At 34.2% G+C, this 15,844-nt stretch overlaps 1 protein-coding gene across 1 annotated transcript in view; it reads right to left on the bottom strand.

The window, feature by feature from the left end:
* Positions 1 to 15,036, bottom strand: part of LOC110453579 (neurogenic locus notch homolog protein 1-like) — a 58,865-nt gene extending 43,829 nt beyond the window's left edge. The window contains exons 1-3 of the mRNA XM_021502558.1: positions 15,004 to 15,036; positions 11,024 to 11,135; positions 9,119 to 9,270 (exon numbers count right to left, since the gene is read on the bottom strand). The gene's annotated coding sequence lies outside the window, so the exon portion shown is untranslated. The remainder of the gene's footprint in view (positions 1 to 9,118; positions 9,271 to 11,023; positions 11,136 to 15,003) is intronic.
* Between the last annotated feature and the right edge of the window lie 808 nt (positions 15,037 to 15,844).

Raw genomic sequence — 15,844 nt, 5'->3', positions numbered from 1 at the left:
TGTATATCCACCTTGCTAACAATACAATTCTATGTAAACTAGAAATATCTGAAATACCGGAATACCGGTAGTGCGTAGAAATATTCTTCACAAAGTCCAAGGACTATCTTGGTGTTTTAAATAGCAGAACATTTCGTTTGTAGTCGCAGCAAGGTATGCGTTTTTTAATCTAGCTATAAAACACTCATATACAGTAGTTTATATCCCTCTTCTTTGCTTGGACTAAAAGTGATTTGTATCATTATTTACATAGTGTATCCAGGAAAATTCACAAAGTGAAATTTGATTTGAAAATTTATCATTTCAATCTATTACATTCACTATGTTATAATGTATATTTTTATAACCATTAAGATGTGTTGATTCTATGGATTTATGGTAAATGAAAGGAAATTTCACCAACGATGAATCATTATTTTTTTTTATCTTTTTCTCAACATGCTTTATGTCTTTTAGAAATGTTCTCAAATGACCTCATCAATCAACAACAGTACAAAGATATCGTTGGTCATTCCAGAAGAATATCCATTGTTATTTGATAAATTGGTATTGAAATGTTAATCCTGCATTTCAGTTTATTTTAGCACTTGCTTGGAGTCTTACTTGTTTTTACTCTGCTATTTTGATGGTTTATGCCATACCTTTATATACCTTGTGGCTACGATGAAAATTTGATAAATCGAAATCATTTATATAAAATCGCCATTACTGATAGTGAGTATTGTATATGAAGAGGGTATGCACACTTGCAGCTATGATTAATTAAATACAAATAAAATATAATTGTGAGGCAAATGTTCATTTCAGAGTGAAATAAACAAACGAAAGTTGTACTGTATCGCGATATTTTAACTGTATATGTTTTGCGCATGATTCCGATTCGTGACAATCAAACAATCAAAAATATAACGACTATTAAAATATCGCTCATATTATCTTATCTGTAAACATTGGCGAAGTCCTGGTATATGTAGCTAAATATGATTCTATCAGATATGGGGGATATTAAATAGCTGAGTCAGCATTAACATCTTAATATACTCGTGGCTGTACCCTTATCCCCTTTTTGATTGTATAGAAAAGTATAGTCCGAAACTGAGGGAAAAGACAATTTTGATGACCAGTAAATTTAAAATGTTTTAAACTTGTTAATTTCATCCTATTTTGAACGTATAGACAATCGCTGCTTTAACCATCTTAGTGACGATATTGTAGCTAACGACCATAACGACCATACTGTAGCTAACGACCATATTATTGATAACGACCATAATGTAGCTAACCACCATATTATAGCTAACGACCATATTGTAGCTAACGACCATATTGTAGCTAACGACCAAACGACAATATTGTAGCTAACGACCATACTATAGCTAACGACCATATTGTAGCTAACGACCATATTGTAGCTAACGACCATATTGTAGCTAACGACAATATTATAGATAACGACGATGTTGTAGCTAACGACCATATTGTAGCTAACGACCATATTATAGCTAACGACCATATTGTAGCTAACGACCATATTGAAGCTAACGACCAAACGACCATATTGTAGCTAACGACCATACTATAGCTAACGACCACATTGTAGCTAACGACCATATTGTAGCTAACGACCATATTGTAGGTAACGACCATATTATAGCTAACGACCATATTGTAGCTAACAACCATATTATAGCTAACGACCATATTGTAGCTAACGACCATATTGTAGCTAACGACCATATTATAGATAACGACGATGTTGTAGTTAACGACCATATTGTAGCTAACGACCATAATGTAGCTAACGACCAAACGACCATATTGTAGCTAACAACCATATTGTAGCTAACGACCATATTATAGCTAACGACCATATTATAGCTAACGACCATATGGTAGCTAACGACCAAACGACCATATTGTAGCTAACGACCATACTATAGCTAACGACCATATTGTAGTTAACGACCATATTATAGCTAACGACCATATGGAAGCTAACGACCAAACGACCATATTGTAGCTAACGACCATATTGTAGCTAACGACCATATTATAGCCAACGACCATATTGTAGCTAACGACCATACTATAGCTCACGACCATATTATAGCTAACGACCATATTGTAGCTAACGACCATATTGTAACTAACGACCAAACGACCATATTGCAGCTAACGACCATATTGTAGCTAACGACCATAGTATAGCTAACGACCATATTGTAGCTAACGATCATAGTATAGCTAACGACCATATTGTAGCTAACGACGATGTTGTAGCTAACGACCATATTGTAGCTAACGACCATATTGTAGCTAACGACCATATTATAGCTAACGACCATATTGTAGCTAACGACCATATTCGTGTCTGTGTAAATGAGTCAATACAGGAACAAATTTCGGTTAAAGAAAGAGGAAACGGTTCATCATTTTATCGCCACAGATGACGGCTTAACTAGGAAAAACCTCTGCCTACCATGGTACACCTCAGACAATTTAAAGACATTGACATCAAAGAAACAATCAGCAAGCAAATTCGTTGAATTTATCTCCTCTGCTTGCAGGACATATTGTAGGTAAACATTTTTGAGGTTAGGTTTAAACATGTGAGTATCGTGCTGTTGAGACATACACAGTGTAATGTATAGTATAGCCTGAAACTCGAAGAAAAAAAGCCTTCTGCAGAAGTTAGACTTTTTATTGAACATGTAGGTATTACAGTGTAAATAAATCGTTTAATCCATCAGAATTTACTATTCTCATTAATTATCCGTAAATATGCACAAATGACATCGGTTGGCATGAGTCGGATGTGCATACGGAATTTGGTTGAAATATCTGCACAATATCTACAGCAATTATCACATGAAATCCAAAGAGTGCCCAAGATGGGTGGAAGACAGAGGAACACAAACATTGGTATCAAGTTTGAAGGAATTTGGCGAATATTTGCTAGAGTTATTAAGCGGAAACTGCATATAATAACGTTTTTCGTTAATCAAGGGGCCATAACTCCGCGAAATGAGGTCCGATTAAAGTGTTTGTCAAAATTGGCCGAGCCCTGAATGCGTTGAACCTTGTTACTAAGTTTAAAGACAATCGGACAATATTTGCGAGAGATAATGAACAGAAACGGCAGATAATGACAAGGGGCCATTACCCCGCCAAATATAGTCAGCTGCAAGTGGTCATCGAACTTTGCTGAGCCCTTAAAGCATTAAAATCTGGTACCAAGTTTGATGAAAATCGGTTAACATTTGTTGCAGTTATTGCACGGAAACGGCAGATAATGACGTTTTTCGTTATTCAATGGGCCATAACTCCGCCAAATAAAGTCTGATGAAAGTGGTCATCGAACTTGGCCGAGTCCTTAAGGCATTTAACCCTGGTACCCTGCAAATGTTGTTTCTGTTCATCCCTCTTTCTCTGAAACTTATCTAAAATGACTGAATAACAATAGAAATCACAATTTCAATTGTAGTACGATTTTCTGTTAAAAATCTAAAATACAGTATGCAGTGTTGTAAGAATTGAAATATCCGGAATAATACAGTAGCTGGTTAAGTTTAGTATACAAATCATCTAGATAACTTAGATGTTTACTGGCATTTAACCCACTATTCTGCAACAAGTTCTCCAGTTACACTGAACAGTTGTTTTTTAAAGACGTCTCCAAATGTCATATAGGTAAAATCCCTGTCACAAGCTACATGCAGTCGGCTGTATGAAGGTAACATTGATGTATATAATAGTTGTGTATGTAAATATCTCCGTTTTATCTTTATCATGTTTATTACCACACAAAATATGTTTATCAGATCTCACTTCTAATGGTGGCCAGTATTATATGAAGAGTATTGTGACTGCTGTTTTGTACCCCATGGTTTTTATAATGAAATGTTATCCGTTTGTTAACGGGTAATATTTGTGCTTACAAGTATAGTATGTTTATATTGCATGGAGTGCATCCCAGTGGTTGTCAATCTCTGATCATTGCTTTTGATTATTATTATTTTATATGTACATTTTGTACATGTAACAATCAGTCTTGGTTATTCTCTGGCAAACTAGGCAGACACAAACTCCTGTATTACATATATTATTATTCAAAAGACCATTTCTCACTTGTTCTAATATTAATACTAATTATAATGTATATGGATATTGAAAAAAGCAAGATCCTTTATGCAGTCTTGACATTGGTTGCTTAAACATCCGTTCAGTAAGAAATAAACTGGATATAGTTAAAGCTGAATTGAGTGATAAAGATATTATATGTTTAACTGAAAGCCATCTTAATGAGATGATTCATGACAATGACTTGTTACTCCAAATTGTTTCTGAACAAATTTTCAGAAAAGACGAGATCTGCGTCCTGGGGGAGGTATTATGATTTATTATAAGGACAATATCATTATGAGAAGAAGACTAGATCTCGAGATTCTTGATTAAGAATTATCATGGTCTGAGATTACACTTAGCAACAAAAAACTCCTCCTGGGTTGTATATAAATACCTCCTGACAGTAGTATTGATTACTGGAACAAGCTTCATAATTTACTAGATCATGTAACTGATGACTCGAGGCGAAAAAATGCAGACATTATTATTACTGGTGACATTAATGTAAATATGAGCAATATTCAGCCAAACTCCCGTTTCAAAAGACTTCTAACAAAACATAATCTGTACAATTATGTAAAAGATCCTACAAGAATAATTCAGGATTGTTCGTCCTCAATTGATATTGTCCTTACCAATAATGGTACTATTGTTAAAACTGTAATTGTACCTCCTTCACCTTTTAGTTATCACTCTGTAATCAACTTCAGTGCTTCTTACTCTGTATTTAGACAACATGCATATACAAAAAATGTCCTCCTGTATAATAATGTTGATGTTATCAAAATGAATCAGATGATTGATAACATAAACTGGGTAAGTATAAATGAACAACAAGATGTAAATGGTTTTAATACTGTACTTGTTGATGCTATAAATAAAGATATAGATGACTGAATACCTATAAAGAAAATTACTATCCGATCAAATGATAAGCCATGGATGTCAAACGAGATAAGTTTAAAACTAAGACAGAGGAATAGAATCCAAAAAAAAGCATTACAGACCAATAATTCAGATCATTGGGCAAATTTTAGGAACATCAGAAATGAAGCCATCAGCTTAATACGTACCACTAAAGATCGATATATACAAAATTTAGAACACTCTCTAAATGATCCCAACGTCTCATCATCTAAATGGTGGAAAACCGCAAAAACTATTCTAAAGATTAACAACAAGTCACCCATTATTCCACCATTAAATTACAAAAGCACTGTTTTGTTTCATCCACTTGATAAAGCCGAAAGTCTTGTTGATTATTTTACAGCCATATCAACACCCTCTGATAATATTGATCCTGTTCCTGGGTCTCCTAACATACTTAATAACATTTTATTTCAAGAACAGGATGTGAGGGATCAACTGACTGTACTTCATGATAAGAAACCTGCAGGATCTGATGAAATTATACCGAAAGTTTCAACTTCTTTCTCCATCACTAATAATTCCCTTACTATGTTATTTAATAAAACCATGTCATCTGGCAATATTCCTCTGCCTTGGAAATGGGTTAATATTAATGCTATGTATAAAGGTAAAAGTGATAAAAATGATGTCTCAAATTACCGTCCAATTTCTATTAAGTAAATGCAAAGCCTTAAAAGAGCGTAGCATTTGTTGATCTCTGGTATTTACTGATTCAGAATACTGCTTTCAGAGTCGGCTAGTCGAGGTATTACAATAGAACACAAGCTCTAATGAAATTGACACTGGGGTAAGTTCGGACAAATTTTTATTTTAGTCCGTTCTGGGAAGAATGGCAGCTCGTCCGTTTTTGAACATCATTTAATTTTCCCTGTCGGAAGATCGGATGGCCTAACGAGCCCCGCCATGGGATAAGTTCGGACAGACTTTCGGGTAAGTTCGGCCCCCATTGAAATCAGCTCAATTATGACGTCATAAAGCATGCAACGTCAGATTTTACCGCCAATCTTGCGACTTTTTATGTGTTACATGGGCCGAACTTGCCCCGGTATCATTGGCCGAACCAGTTCGGGCCCGAAAGGATATTTTAATAAAGTCTTATCGTACAACAATACGGTAGTGAGTGCTTGGCTTGGCTTTTATGTATATCATTTGAAGCTGTCAGTTTGTTTCACATTTGACCGTAAAAAAAGTAGCAATTCCGTTTACAGAAAGTTTGCATAACTAGAAGCGAGATCATGATTTTCTTTCTATCTCTCACAGAAGTAATTTTCTCCTGTTTAGTAATTTTACATGAGAGTTTTCCTCGCCATTTTCGTGTGAATGCCTAGCGCACTAAACTGCTAAGATCTTTAAAGTTGTAAATATCAGCTCAAAACAAAAATATCAAGCTAGGCCGAACTTGCCCAGGTCTCCCGTATGTAGATTTTTTGTATTATTGATGATTGTAAAAATGTGTTCACTTTATATTTTTTATATCAATGACGTCATTTTTTTCCAGTCGAAGCTAAAGTAGATATTTGTTCATGTGTGTAACGTATATGATGGGTCGGGTGGCGCAGTGGATAGCGCGCTCGTCCTCACCAAGATGGTCAGATTCAATCCCGGTCATCTGCCGGACCACGCGGGTTTTCTCCGGATACTCAAGCTTCCTCCCACGTTAAGAATTAAATCCTCTGCGTGCTTCCGTCAGGGCACAAACAGAATGATTGAGACAAGTTGGGAAAAAACTGTTTGGTAATTGCTATAGAAAAAAGTGCATATTACATAACTATTTGACTATAAGTAAATGTATAGAGATGTTAGTTTAAAAAAAAGAAAAAAAAACAAACATTGTAAGACTTTATGTAACTGAGATTGTCGATATGTAGGACCGGGTTGAATTTCAAATGTTGGAACTGTCACCGAGGTTTGACAGATAATGATGCCAAAATAAAATAAAACAGTTTCTGTCTGTAACTACTTATAAATCGGCATGTGTTGTGAAAAAATGTAATACGTTGCTGATAAAGGGCGTTGAACTCGGGTTGGTTGTCTGGACAATTATTGTTGATTTCGACATAAAATGTAAATGAATTATCCATTGTTTCATTTATGAGCGGTGATGCATACATGAGTTGTAAAGACTATAACTAGACTTTCAAAAATGTTTTTCGTTCATATTCCCAGCAAATGGAAATCAAAAGCTGATGAAATTTTAGACGATAAATATATGTACACGTTGACCTATTGATTTAATGCGCCTCTTATTAACAGAGCCTGGTTGATGACAAAAAGGATCTTCAGAAAATATCCGTATTTTAAATTTTTGTGCCCCTGGCAAAAACTGAAATAAAAAAAGTCACGAAGCACCGACAAAGAGATAAATGCAACGGACATCAGTTCCAATATTTTTTCGGTTATTATTCATCCTTCCGGAAATAACCGATGAAGGCCGATGAAGTGTGACGTGCTTGTGGCGTCATAGTATGATAGTCTCTGAACGAAATGTCATGCCTAATATTACCATAATTTATGTGATTGATTTTTTTTCTCACTCAGATTGTATATTAGATTTTATCTAAATAAACAAGTAATAAAACATGCGGATTGCTTTCACTATCTGAAGATGTTCATGTATGGGTTGAAACACAATTGTCTTTGCTTTAAGGATACATTTCCTGTTCCCCACTGGACGTCTACTTCCAGACGAGAAAAATTAAAGGCAATGTGTAGATCCGATGTGTAGCAAGGAGAAGCAACTCTGTTTACGCACGTATGCGTGACCATTAAAGAGCTGCGCTCGGGCGGCTTAGGCGCCCGAGATCTACGCTCTTATAACTTCATTTTTTAGTAAAATATTAGAAAAAAACTTTTTCAAGAATTTAAAAAAACTTGTACCTGTGGTAATGCCCATGAAACAGTACATCATTTTTTTCTCATTTGTAACAAGTATGATCAACCATGTAAAACCCTCAAGGATAAATTATTTGATGTTAATCACAATCACTACACTCTGGATGTACTTCTATCTGGCTGTGGCGATTGTGATGAACAAACTAATGTAAAGTAAATATATTCGAATGTATTGCTGAGTTTGTCAGAGCTACACATATATTTCCACATATATAATACGTTATGTATTTCTGATTTGATATTATGTCTCCTAAATATGAAGACCATCAGTTATAACTGTGCTTCTACATAATAAACATTGTGTGTCATCATCACCCTTTCCTTTTCCTATGGCCGAATTTCCCCCTTTTGATCTGATAGGCATATATTTTGTATGTTTTGTATGCTATGTATAATTAATTATAATTATTGTATAGTGTTGTTTTATGTGATAGAATAATTACTAAGTAAGGACAATCTAATCAAGGTGGACAAATTCAAAACCTCACTTTTCATCTTTCTGTTTACTCATTTTTGTCATTCATATACATCGTATAAAATTTTCTAAAGAGAATTTAAAATCCGTGATTTACCTATTTATTAACAAATCCCTTCAAAATGCATGTATAAAAAATGTTGATTTGAATCACCAACACTTCAAAATCGCCAAATTTTTTCTTTCTTAATTGTCTTAACTGTGAAAATCTAAATGCAGTATCCATCACTGGCCCCAAAACTCATGGGTGGATGACCAGTGGCTGATAAGCCAATGTGGACATTTGTGGTCTGTATCGCATGAGTGGAGGGAATCCTGTCATGGATGCCGGATTCGAGACTCTCAAACATTTTACATTATGGAAAACATAGTGAATACACTATTTTATATATTATAACAAATCTTAAATATTGTCCTCATTTCCAAACTCATATCTCATATCAAAACATGTTATGTTTCACACTTAAAATATTCACCTTTGAAATTGAATTTGTTGAAATTGAAGAAAAAAATATTGAACCCTGGAACACCAGGTTTGAAGAAAATTGGTGAACATTTGTAGCAGTTATTCCACGGAAACGGAGCAGGACAGACAGATAGACAGACAGATTGACAGACGGACGAACCCAAATTAATATCCCCCGTTCGGTGAAAGCGGGGGATAATAAATTATATATATATATATAGGATGCTTACCTCGTGTGGTTCGTCTTCACAATTGTATAGTCACCTGGACAGCTCTGACTATATCCGGGCTCTATAGACAGGGGGGCATTCAATATGTCTATCAAATCACCAAGTCCTGATGTATCTTTGTCGAAAGGATTAATTAACGCGAGCAGATTCGACTGAAAGTATGAAATATCTAAAACTTTCAACAATTATTACAGACCGTATTCTCGATTTCCGTAGAAATTAAGCAATAACATGAGGACTCGATATATTAGAGTTAGAACACATAACATGGCTGTCGGTTACAGTGTGAAATTCTATGATTTAGCACGCTACAGATAATAGAAAGACCTGTGCTGATATAACTCCAATAGACAAGTGAAGTCGAACAGGAAACAGTGAAGCCACTACTTCCACTTAAAATTGTATTCAATTGAAACATGTCAGTGAAACATGGTAAAGCCAAGATTGAAAAGAAAAATATCTCATTTAAGAAAGATTCCAATCATTTCAGCCACAAACAGCCACAAATATCAACTTTGTAAACGTGTTGATTGGACACCTAATAAGCGATTGTACAGACTGTCCTTAGATAAGACTGTTTTGCGTTTGAGTTTGAGTTCATCGTTTAGGTTGTCCTTGCTTCTTGAAACAGTGATATGGTTGTTTCCTATTTCAGTTACACAAAAAAGTCATATAAATTTTCTTCGTAAGGCCAAATTAACGATGTATTTTATTAGTGTTTACTTCCTAACACTTCTAAAACTGGATTTAAGTATGATTTATTATCACGCATGAAGTTGAATTACAAATCGGCAAATTGTAAGTGTGATTTTTCGTTTGAGTAAACTGACTTTCTAAACAGAAAAAGACAATTGCAATAATACAATAAAATGAGGTTTTGGGGAACACATTTTTAAATAAAATAGATTAACAGTTTTATTTTAATAATTATTTTGCATTTAGGATAAACTTATATAGGCCTAGCCTACTCCTTTTATGTATCTTCTTTAATAAAACTTGTTGAAATGAATAATTATTCACCATTTCCTTCAAACTTTTTATAAGCACTCAATCCCTATTAAACGTTTCCGAGAGCTAACATACAGTTAAATAATCATGTGTTGAGACGTCATTCTTTTATTTTATGGTTTTATTTTTCAGTTTAAAAAAAGGACAAAGCGTTAATTGCGTTGGTGTTCAACACTAATTCTTACAGTGTTCCTATATATACTATAAATTTAGTTCGTACGATAAACGCGGGGAGTAGCTGTCTTAAATAAGTAGAAAGGTAATACATTTTGGTTTTATGTAACACCTAGAGTGTAATAACTGTAAGAATGGATCATTTTACGTCAGATGCAAAGATGTAAATTATAAGACTTGTCTTGTCTTTAAAGAACTTAATGTATTTTGATAGCTTAAAAAGTCTTTGCAACCCGAGTAGCCAGGAAAACAAATGTCATTAACCTTAATTTGACATATAAACGTTTATTATTCCAAAACTACTCTGTTTAAAGCACGTAGTGCTGCATGAATTATTTCTGTTATAATTTTCACCAGGATGATCATATACTTGTAACATGCATCAACCACTTAAGTACCTACCGATTGCCGCAAAATGAGATACATATCGTTTTTGTATATGTGAGTCTTCCAGTCTCTTAACAAGTTTACAACCTATGATTTCATCCTATCGGGTTTTTTCTTTCTTTTCTGTTTTAAAATCACATTGATATATTTCGTCCCGTTATGAACTTAAAACAGGAACAAACATAAAATAAAGGTGAACATAAACCAAGGCTGAGCATTTCCAATTTTCGGGTTTGATGACTTTAATATGTCATTTATTAAAAATGTTATTAAAGAGCACACCAGATAAGTTTTGCGATCAATTGAATACATCAGATATTGTAGAAACACACTTACATTCCAGCTGCTTGTAGTCCCACTCCAAGAGGCAGTATTGTTAAAGCTTATATTGTTTGTGTTTTCGAATGTTTTTGAATCGTGCTGAATTAAACATCCAGTGCTGTACTTCCTGTAATCAATAAATGTTATATCAATATTGTAAACTTATCTAATAGAAAGGGGCTGAATTTAACATCCAGAGCTGCCCCTTCTGTAATCAAGAAATGTTAAATCAATATTGTAAACTGATCTAATAAAAAGGTGCTGAATTAAACATCCAGAGCTGCCCTTCCTGTGATGAATGAACATTATATCAATTTTGTAAATGTTTATAATTAAATCGTATTATAAACAATCAGATCTACCCTTCCTGTTATACATATATGTAATATAAATTTTGTAAACGTGCGTAATGGAATCATGCGGAATTAAACATCCAGAGCTAACCTTCCTGTACTTAATATATGCTATATCAATATTATAAACTTATCTCATGTAGTCGTGCTGGATTAAATATCCAGAGCTGGCCTTCAATTAATCAATGAACGAGAACATCAATATTGTAAACAAGTCTTGTGGAATTGTGCTGAAATGAATATCCAAAACTACCTTCCTTGTATTGTTGTTAATATAATCTTAAGGTTTAGGGTACGAACATGTTAAATAACATTATGACCAATATTATTATTGTAAAATATTCGTTTAAGACCTTTTCAAAATGAATATTGCATAAAAAACACATGTTTACATGTATTCGACAGAAATGTGGTTGTTCGAAATTTGAATGTTGAAAAATGGGAATGAAAAAAAAGAAAACACAAATATTGCATCGACTTGATCGAACTAGGAACATTTACAATGCAAAGCATACATTTACACTTGACCAATTTATCCTTACAAGAATGGCATCAAAACGAGTGTCCAATTTATTAGCAACAAAGCATAAGTAATACCTGACAGGAGAAGTTATTCAAAGCCAGGAAAAAAAATCCTTCAGGGTGCTTCAACTTCTACATAGTGAGGAGAATACACAAAAGCCAAAACACTCTGATTAAAAGTCTTCTTCGCGATTAAAATTGACACAAGGGTACCCTATACGTTAATATTTTAATAGCGTTGTGCTGAATAGATGTAATCATACAAAAGCATTAGGAAAACACAAAAAATGTCACCGTTGGTTATTTTAATATAAATTGTTTAAAAACACGTCGATCGTTTCATACAAGTTTGACGTTTTTAAAGTTTATATTTCAAATTAGCCAAGAAGTTACTCCCAAAAGATTTTATAGGAGTGTGTTTATTTGTTTTAATCATTCAAATATTGGTTTATTCATACACATGTTCCAATGTAGATAGGAACGTATTTAGATAAAAAAAAAAAAACTCGATGAGGCAGCCAGAGTTGAACGGCTCTTGGGTCGACTCACGGCAGATAGTTTTTCTCAGGACATCCTTCAAGTCTCTCCAATTCATCATTAACATATTAATGAACGAGTTAACAGATTCACATCAACACTGAGTGAGTTTCTTGTTACCAGCATGTGTCCTTGTTATTTTAATGCAAATGTTTCTTATTTGAATATATCTGTACATATAGGATGTAATAGAATGCGAAGGGAACATTAAATTTCCATTTTAAGATTGTGCGTGTTTACCTTATTGTTCCAATACCCAAATCCAGTTCACTACTATGTTATAAAATATATTACCGAAAACTGGGTCAGTTATTGAATTCCTAACGACACGACTTTTGTATACATATTTTGTAGTATGTGTCACAGTGTATAGATATCTTGTAGTGTGAGTCACAGTGACTGACTATACTGACTTTTTTTTTTATACATATCAAGGTATACATATCATATGTATACATATCTTGTTGTACCTATTAAAGAGACTGACTATACTTACTGTTGTATACATATTTAGTAGTCCGTGTCACAGTGACTGACTATACTTACTTTTGTATACATATCGTGTAGTACTGACACAGTGACTGACTTTACTTACTTTTGTATAATTATCTTGTAGTACGTGTCACAGGGACTGACTATGGTTACTTTTGTATAATATCTTGTAGCAGGTGGCACAGTGACTGACTTTACTTACTTTTGTATACTTATCTTACTAGTACGTGTCACAGTGCTTGTATATACCTACGTTTATATACATATCTTGTAGTACGTGGCACAGTGACTGACTATACTTACTTGTATATACTTATCTTGTAGTACGTGTCACAGTGACTGATTATACTTACGTTTGTATACATATCTTGTAGAACTGTCATAGTGACTGACTATACTGACTTTTGTATACATATCTTGTTGTACGTGTTAAAGTGACTGACTATACTTACTGTTGTATACAGATATTTTAGTACTTGTCACAGTGACTGACTATACTGACTTTTGTATACATATCTTGTAGAACTGTCATAGTGACTGACTATACTGACTTTTGTATACATATCTTGTTGTACGTGTTAAAGTGACTGACTATACTTACTGTTGTATACATATCTTTTAGTACTTGTCACAGTGACTGACTATACTGACTTTTGTATACATATCGTATAGTACTGTCACAGTGACTGACTTTACTTACTTTTGTATAATTATCTTGTAGTACGTGTCACAGGGACTGACTATGCTTACTTTTGTATACTTATCTTGTAGTACGTGTCACAGTGACTGACTATACTGACTTTTGTATACATATCTTGTAGAACTGTCATAGTGACTGATTATACTGACTTTTGTATACATATCTGGTTGTACGTGTTAAAGTGATTGACTATACTTACTGTGGTATACATATCTTTTAGTACTTGTCACAGTGACTGACTATACTGACATTTGAATAGATATCTTGTAGTATGTGTCATAGTGACTGACTATACTGACATTTGAATAGATATCTTGTAATATGTGTCATAGTGACTGTATATACTACTTTTGTATACATATCTTGTAGTACTGTCATAGTGACTGACTATACTGAGTTTTGTATACATATCTTGTAGAACTGTCATAGTGACTAACTATACTGACTTTTGTAAACATATCTTGTAGAACTGTCATAGTGATTGACTATACCTACTTTTGTATATAGATATTGTAGTACGTGCCACAGTGACTGACTATACTGACTTTTGTATACATATCTTGTAGGACGTGTCACAGTGACTACCTATACTTACTATTGTATACATATCTTGTAGTACGTGTCACAGTGCTTTAATATACCTACTTTTATATTCATATCTTGTAGTACGTGGCACAGTGACTGACTATACTTACTTTTGTATACACATCGTGTAGTACTGCCACAGTGACTGACTTAACTTACTTTTGTATACTTATCTTGTAGTACGTGTCACAGGGACTGACTATGCTTACTTTTGTATACATATCTTGTAGTACGTGGCACAGTGACTGACTATACTTACTTTTGTATTGATATCTTGTAGTACGTGGCACAGTGACTGACTATACTGACTTTTGTATACATATCTTGTAGAACTGTCATAGTGACTGACCATACTGACTTTTGTATACATATCTTGTAGTACGTGGCACAGTGACTGACTATACTTACTTTTGTATACACATCGTGTAGTACTGCCTCAGTGACTGACTTAACTTACTTTTGTATACTTATCTTGTAGTACGTGTCACAGTGACTGACTATACTGACTTTTGTATAGATATCTTTTAGTACGTGTCACCGTGACTGACTATACTTACTGTTTTATACATATCTTTAGTACCTGTCACAGTGACAGACTATTCTTACTATTGTATGCATATCTTTTAGTAAGTGTCATTGTGACTGACTATACCTACTTTTGTATACAAATCTTGTAGTCCGTGTCATAGTGACTGACTATACTTACTGTTGTATACAGATATTGTAGTACGTGTCATAGTGACTGACTATTCTTACTGTTGCATACAGATATTGTAGTACGTGTCACAGTGACTGACTATACTTACTTTTGTATACATATCTTGTAGTACGTGTCACAGTGACTGACTATACTTACTGTTGTATACAGATATTGTAGGACGTGTCATAGTGACTGACTATACTTACTGGTGTATACAGATATTGTAGTACGTGTCATAGTGGCTGACTATACCTACTTTTGTATACACATCTTGTAGTACGTGTCACAGTGACTGACTATTCTTACTGTTGTTACTTATCTTTTAGTACGTGTCACAGTGACAGACTATTCTTACTATTGTATAGTAAGGTGTCATAGTGACTGACTATACCTACTGTTGTATACAGATATTGTAGCACGTGTCAAAGTGACTGACCATACCTACTTTTGTATACAGATATTGTAGTATGTGTCACAGTGACTGACTATACTTACTGTTGTATACAGATATTGTAGTACGTGTCACAATGACTGACTATACTTACTTTTGTATACTGTTACGAATTTAGTAGCCATTTAATTGTTCAAAGTGTACAGATGATTAGCTATGCATTTATTAGCCTTGGCTCGTGGTCAGCGTCATATTTTATTTGAAGATAGCAGCTAAGTAGCCGTAGATAATTGTGTTTGTGATATAGTTTAGGATCTGTAAATTAGTGTGACCGTCTGAAGTCTAGGAGGGGGGGGGGACGTCTAGTCTGTGACGTAGTGTTTGTGCCTCCGCAGCCGGCTGATGCTGACCTGGGGTCAAATTTAGCAGGATGTATGGCCTGTTTAACCTTGTCGTGTAGGGGTCATATTTAGCAGGATTTTGCTAACTTATCAACAATTCTGATGTAGCAGGATTTTGCTAAGGGGACAGATAATAAGGTAGTCAAGTTTGGGAG

The sequence above is a fragment of the Mizuhopecten yessoensis genome, unplaced genomic scaffold (assembly GCF_002113885.1).
Source record: "Mizuhopecten yessoensis strain PY_sf001 unplaced genomic scaffold, ASM211388v2 scaffold7467, whole genome shotgun sequence".
In the NCBI taxonomy this organism is placed as follows: Eukaryota; Metazoa; Mollusca; class Bivalvia; order Pectinida; family Pectinidae; genus Mizuhopecten; species Mizuhopecten yessoensis.
This window is presented reverse-complemented; position numbering and strand designations above follow the sequence as displayed.